This window comes from Mytilus edulis, chromosome 14 (genome assembly GCF_963676685.1).
Source record: "Mytilus edulis chromosome 14, xbMytEdul2.2, whole genome shotgun sequence".
NCBI lineage: Eukaryota > Metazoa > Mollusca > Bivalvia > Mytilida > Mytilidae > Mytilus > Mytilus edulis.
This window is the reverse complement of record NC_092357.1, coordinates 38,265,317-38,272,427: the sequence shown is the minus strand read 5'-3', so window position 1 is coordinate 38,272,427 and position 7,111 is coordinate 38,265,317.

The following is a 7,111-nucleotide window of genomic DNA, read 5'->3' as shown; positions in this document are numbered from 1 at the left end:
TCCCAGCAAACAGTTTCACTTTGATATAGTTGTAAAATGAAAAATTGCATCACACTTTTACGATATAAAGGTACTCTGTCTTAAACATGTTAAATAATAAATTATCAATTGTGTTGTTATTTTGTTACCGATGTTAGTAAAAATATTATCGGTTCTCCCAACTACTGTCCCCTGTTTGTGCAAAAACCTGATAATTATCCCATATCTGTCTTTGCAACTTCATTTCGGTGTATTTTGTTTGATTGTTAAATAAAATGATAAATGTGTATAAAGAACTGTCAGTTTCAACTTCTGTGATTACTCACGTGGGATCATCGTTATATTTCCTCAGATATAATTTGTTCCTACTTTGCCAGATTTTTCAATGCTTTTTTTTTCAAAAATATAAAAAAAGTATGGGTCAGCGTTCTATTTTGCAAACTACAACTCGTGTACAATTTACCAAACGTGTATAGATTGCTAACGAAGAGCTTTATTTTTGTGAGTAAGAACAAACTTTGAGATAGAATTTTGAAGTAAATTATGAGCAGATAATGCTTTAAAAAATAAGGAGAAACAATGGTGTCATCAAACTTTCTACAAGTAAAAAATATAAGTTTCACTATCATTTCATTAAAAAAGTACTCTTAAATTACCAAGTTGAAAAGTGTATTCTAAAAACTTTAATATTTGTCAGACTGAGTGTGCTAAGTATACATTCAAACTTGCTTAGGAAAGGAATATTTTAGTCAAAATTTCATTAGAATTTGTACTCAACAATCACAAAAGAAGAATTTTGTGCCTGGGTAGCAGATATTGCTGTTACATTAAAACTGAAAAGCCACAATGTTTGCATTTGTCTGATAATGATATAATAATAAATTCAAAAGTTACCTTTAGATTAAAAGGGTGTTTAAATATTTTTGCAATGCAAGATACTTAAATAACCGAGCCTTCTTTCTTTCTTTTTTTACTAAAAAGATCATTATATGACGTATATTTATTGTGATAATACTTATGTCGCAATATTTTGGTGGTACTATGAATTTTAAAAGTTTCCATCTATATACTTTTAACTTATTCTCTTCTTAATAATGAAATATAAAAAGTATAATTTATTAATACTAAGATTCTCATTAATATGTAAAACACGCACAAATTGAGAGACCGGTTTAGTTTTATCTTTACAAATTTACTTCTATAATATGTTTGTAGAACGAATTGACGCGTCAATGTTATTACCTTTCCAGATCGATTTATGTCTAAAAATATTTACATCTCTTTTTTGTAAATAGATTGCTTGATATATAAAAAGACGAAGAAATGTGAATAAATATTGATAGTTACCCTTGTTATTCAATTGTCAAAAACGATATACGATAGAAGTACAGATTTACCACAACATTATAACTTATGGTACATTCAGAAGCAAGGTATTATCAGTAATAAATGTATAAGAAATTGTCAATATTTTTTATGAAAATAGCTTTTCTTCTTAAAAGAAAATATTTCAGTTTTTAAATGAGAAACAAATCCTTTGTTATATATGTTATTGATAATGACCTATTTTATATCAATATCTGTCTGAGTGTCTTCAAATAGAAAATAATAAAATGATGATGAATGGCTTCTCGTTTCTTCCTTCCAATGCTGAGGGTGTTTGAATACGAAACAAATGTGTCATGAACAGGCAGAATAAACGTACTTTATAACTAAGGATTTTCTTTTCCCAGGAATAAATTACCTTAGCCGTATGAGGGACAACTTTTTGGAATTGTGGGTCTTCAATGCTCTTAAACTTCGTACTTGTTTGGCTTTACAACTATTTTGATCTGACCGGCACTGATGAGTCTTATGTAGACGAAACGCGCGTCTGGCGTATTAAATCATAATCCTGGTACCTTTGATAACTATTTATAAAGATTCATTCGGATTCCCTTAACATGATTACATCGTAAGAGCTAGACAATGTATTTAAAGATTCGATTATGACTGCCTCCGAGTTAGCAGACAGTCTATGAACTCATAATCATTTCTAGAACAATCAGAAATGAGATTTTAGATTCAATATTTTATTAAAGTCTCACCACATACAATTATATATATTTACACGATAAAATATTCATACAGGTACATACAACATACATGTATAACAAAACACTTTAAATTCACATTGTATTTGCCAATCTTAAAAGATTTATGAGAGACTGTGCAAGCAATACTATAAAAAAAAACAACAATTAGATAGTGTACATATTATATATAATATATATTTGCTTATGAATATCATTAAAAAAAAACATTTCTTCTGATTAAAGTGCTATGGCAGTTTCTGGCGACACTTTCAAAAACTGTATCATTATTGAAAAAAAAAGTTTACTTTTCATTATCTGATAAAATGTTAAAATCAACATTTAAATTTGCAACTTCATTAAACAATATATGTCTAAGATCTTCATATAGTGGACATTTCAATAAAACATGTAGTTCACCTGCAATACTATTATGACAATATTTCTTTTCTTTCATATCTACCCGTTTCTATTCTAAGTGGAGCAACTCCACATCTAAATTTATCAAAATAACTTGTAAATTTAAGTGAAATTTTACATGTTAAGTACATGTAAGGTTCAGTACAATAAACATATTCAAATAACTTATAAGTTCTTAATTTATTACCTTGAGCATATCCAGATACTCTAGTACTCCAATCTATTTTATATTTATCAAACATTATTGTTTGTACATATTATAATTGGACAATTATACTCTTATTTAATACATTAGTTTCATAGTTACAATAGCTATCAAAGTGATGATTTTTAAACATTTGCATAACTCTATGGCTCCAATTCTTATTTCTACCTCTAGCTTGTTTAATTGACCATTTGAAAACCTTAAAATTTATTCTATCATCTTTTCTACTGTCTAAATACACTTGTCCATTGTTTTACAGATGGTGGTTTCCAACCCATTTCTCCATGTATGACATCATTTGGGGTATATTTACCGACACCTATAAAATAATCTTATGGCTCTATTTTAGCCAGCATTGATACATGATTAATCGCGTGTAACCCAAATACACGACCCAAAAAAACTTACTGACCAGACCATAGTGTTGTATAATTAAGAAAATATATCGTGTTGAAAAATACCATATGTTTTACGTTTTACAATTAAACACAGAGCTATACTTGCTGATTTGGCTACTGCCTTAGCTATTTATTGGTAATCTAAAAATTATGTTAATGAGTAAGTAGTTATAGACAAAATGTTAAGTTATCCTCCGGAGTCATTCTAAAGTTTAAATATCAGTCTGACAGATGTAAATTGACACCAAAATTGATTTAAGGACATTCCTGTCTTGGCAAATGTAGGTGGTTAATGCTTTTAAATATATTGTTAGCATTTTGTTTCCAAAACTTTGGTCGCAATCATTCCAGATAAAGGTCATTACAGAAACAGGCGCTCAGTGCAATGAAACCCGTTTCTTGTTTTCCAATTTATTTTAAACAGACGGAGTGTAGCCCCCCATAATAAGTCAGACCATCTGGAATATGACTGTGTTACAAATTATTGTCCGTTTTTGAAGGAGTAGGGTATTGTAATGTGTATTGTCAAAATATTACAAAAGTCAAGGTCATTATCTTATTTCATAGTAGACTTCCTTTGACAATATTTTGATGTTTATCGTATTGTGTTTGTGATGAAACACATTGTTTTAACCATGACGACTAATTTCAAGTGTTCAGAAGCAACCTCATACAGTTTAAAAGGTTAGTGATACAAGAAGTATTAAGTCTTGTAGTTAATAATTAGAAAGAGAACAAGAATAGTTCCACCGCATTTCTTAGTTTGATGATTCCAATAATACCTTTTATATAAGCTAAAATTAGCTAAAAGTCATGATTTCTTCTGCAAACTCGTTAATTCAATTAGAAACAGCTAAGAACACGAATAGGACGTTTTTCAAACAGTATATGTTTAATAAATACGTTCATTGATTTTTTATGACTATTGAACTATGTAAAATGTTTATGCTATGAAATTATCGGAAATAATAAATCTTTTTAAATGCTAACGATTCTCCTTATTTTCTCTGAATATCCTTGGTTGAATATTTCATTTTCCAAATATAGATAGAGATTATAGGCGATTAAGACTCATTATACATATTGCCATGAACCAAATTCTATTTTTAAACAATTAGTGTAAGTTCTCCATAAAAATAATTTACAAAAATACTAAACTCAGAGGAAAATTCAAAACAGGAAAGTCCTTAATCAAATGGCAGTATCAACAGCTCAAATACAGCAAACGAATGGATGACAACTGTTATATCCCTAACTTGGTATAGGCATTTTCTTATGTAGAAAATGTTGGTTGAAACCTCGACAACTAAAGGTTTTGGATAATAAATCATCAACATTAATTGGGCGTATGTTTCTTTATTTTTGTTGTATTTTGTCCCATATTTTTGCCCTTTTATTGTCTCATCATTCTCTCTTCTTACCGCCCTTCCCTTTCCCCGACCTTCATACTAAGTCATACTATCAGGAACATGTGTTATAGGTGATTGACTTTTTTGGAGGGGTAATGTTTTGTATTTTGCTATGGTCTGTTTAACTTACAATGTTTTGTTTTGGTTATTCCTGAAATGCTACCTGTGTATTATCAAAATATTGCGTTAGTCCAGGTATTTATTTGTTTTCATAGGGGAGTTCCCCTGGTAGTTTTATGATTTTTACTGTATAGTCTTTTTTATTAGACACATTGTTTTTAACCATGACGACTAATAACAAATGGTTAGAAACGACCACAGACAGTCTAAGATGTTAGTGATACCAGAAGTACTAAGTGCTTGCAGTTATTAATTAGAAATGAGAACAAGAATAGTTCCACCGCATTTTATATTTTGATCATTTCAATAATACCTTGTTTATTTAGCTAAAAGTCACAATTTCTTCTGCCAACACGATATTTTAATTAGAAACAGCTAATAACACGAATAAGACGTTTCTCAAACAAATATGTTTCTTAAGGAGGCTCGAGGGTATAAAAATTTCAGAAAAAAATCAAACATTTGTTTTTCATTACAAGTTTTATTTATTTCCTTTTGTAGTTGTTACTTTATCATATGGTACAAAAATCATTCAAACAATCAATTCGTGTTGGCCCCAGATGACTTTCAAAATGTATACATCATTGAAAAAGTTCCAAATTATCTCCCTTTGGTAGCAAAATGCCATTTTTTTGCTCTAAAATTGAAATTATATTTTTCAACTCATCGGTGACCTATCTTTTTTAATATAATTTCCATATAAGCTGTATTTAAACTAAATTATTGTAAAATTTTATCGATTTCTGTAACAAATTTCTTTTTTTATTTCGATATTACCTTTATTTCTCCTATTACTTCAACAGAAAAAAAAACATTTTTACAAAAATGTATGCTTCTTTCGAAGGTAGATTGTGAGCGCAAAAGAACAGTGACCCCACTTTTTTAATTTTTTTTTTCTACTAACTATAAGATAAAGTTCATTTATAGAAAAATATAGAGAAATCCTATATAAATGATTTAGACCCGCGAACCCCTTTAAGTTCATTCATTGATTTGATAGGATTATTAACTCCTAAGTATAATGTGAATGTTTTGAAATTACCGGATATAATAGATCTTTTTAATCACGTACGGTTCTCCTAATTATCTCTAAAGATTCTCGGTTTAATCTTTTATTTTCCAAATATAGATGATGATTGTTAATAAAGACTATTAAACATACAAACACGAACCAATTTTTTTTTTTTAAACAATTAGTTTAAATTAAGTTCTCCATAACCATTTTCAATGTGTTTTCTAAATATCTAGCATTATTTTCTTTTATAGAATCATGTACATAATGAAATAAAGCTTATTGATCATTGCAGTTAATACAATTAGTGTTATTTCCCAAGTTCACGTTATGTTGGTCATAAAATTTAAAGTTTCTGATTTACACTTGATGTGTAAATATTGTTTTCTATATATGGGTCAGTGTCCTGTTTTATATTAATGTCTATTAAGTCCCCTCAGACAATAAAACTGTGTATTCATTCATTAGTTACACCTTTTGATTATTGAGAATTTGCACCAGGCTCAAATATTTATACAAACTTTGTTATTTCTTTTATAGAGAAATGGAACTTGTTTATACCTCCAAACAATGCACATTTTACACTGTTACTTGGCTTATTCTGTAAAGCGTGTATATCTCAACATTATTAAAAAAAATCACATTATTTTATCTTGTTAGGTCGGGATAGATATATATCAAACAAGTTTGTTTATATAACACCATGCAATGTATTATATGTAATCCCATGCCAACTAATAATTATTAGTTCGAAAATTGGATGTAATCGATTACAAAGCCGGTGTTATTCTTACTAATTCAAAGCAAAATTATGTTTAAATAATTAAAAATGCAATGTCATCCTAAGTATGGTTTATTTTTCAAAGGGTGTTCGCTCCTTTTGTTTTTTTGAAATTTTGCCAGAAATTGGGCATCCTCTGGGTTTATCCATGAAGTGGCATAAACACATTGTTCACTCTAACCCCTTCTTAAGTGTTATCAATAACGAATCTAATGTCATCATAATTACTTTAAGGTGGTACCTAACACTACAGGGAGATAACCCTGTAAAGTCAGCTAAACGTTTTAATTACGTTGTGTTGTAAAGGAAATATTAAGCTTCTCACTGATCAAAATTGGCGTTTGTCACACTGCTATATAACCAGTGTAATTTATCTGACAAAACGGTTGGTTCAAATTTTTGATTTATTTTATATTTTTGTTAAAGGATCAAAGTAAATACTTTGTAAAAATTTTATGAAATTTAACGAGCCAAATTAATTTTAGTGAAAGTGTTAGGTACCACCTAAAAGCAACTTTTGTGTAATCGATTACATTTGATTTCGAATGTAATTGTAATGATATCGATTATGTTGAATTGTAATTAAATCATTAGCAATTACAACCTTATTTGCTTTAAAGGAATAAAGGCAACAGTAGTATACCGCTGTTCAAAACTCATAAATCCATGGACAAAAAACCAAATCGGGGTAACAAACTAAAACTGAGGGAAACGC